Consider the following 816-nt stretch of genomic DNA (forward strand, 5'->3'; position numbering starts at 1 on the left):
GTTTTCTTTTAAGTTATTATCGCTCTCATATCGGGTCTCGTAATCCGCATAGGGGACCGTCCCGCGAATCTCGTTGGTTTTTTTATATTGTGACGGATCTTTATTCTACGGCTTATTGTTTCCGTGTTTCTTTTATATCTTGCGATGAATTGTTATACGATGTACTTTTATTTTATTTTATTTTCGGAATATATTTTATTTTATTAATTTAAACCTAATTCGTTCGATTTCGTTATTGTTCCGCTACTCTCTCTCCTGAACCTGCTGGCGATCCCTGCCACCCGTTCCGATACCGACGAGCTATACCGCGCATCAACAGCAGGTCGTTTTACATTGTCACAGCATAATTGTGACGTTTTGGCAAAGTTGTAGTGACAAAAGTGAGATAACATTTTTAGATCTTGAAAACGATGTCGCAGCTATTTGACAGTGTAATTCTTTTACTGTAAACAGGTTGTCCACAGCAGTCAGAATAAATAGAAATTAAATGAAAGTAAATAGAAAATGTTTTTTATATATAATTAATATTCAATAAAAGTTAAATATAAATTTAAAACTATGTAACAATATTGGAAAAAAAAATATTAAAAAAAATAAATTTTATTTTATCTGGAATTGGACCACGGACAATTTGAAATCTTTGCCTTACTCAACTTAAATCAAATTTAAAGATTAATTAATCATTTCAAATATTACATCTTATAACGTACATCTAAACATATAAGCGCGGACGCAAATTCATAAGTACATTGATTACAAATCTTACATACATATCCTTAAGTAACAATTTTTGAGTCGCTTAAGTGAACGCATCAG

Source organism: Wasmannia auropunctata, unplaced genomic scaffold (genome assembly GCF_000956235.1).
Source record: "Wasmannia auropunctata unplaced genomic scaffold, wasmannia.A_1.0 LD336083.1, whole genome shotgun sequence".
Lineage (NCBI taxonomy): Eukaryota > Metazoa > Arthropoda > Insecta > Hymenoptera > Formicidae > Wasmannia > Wasmannia auropunctata.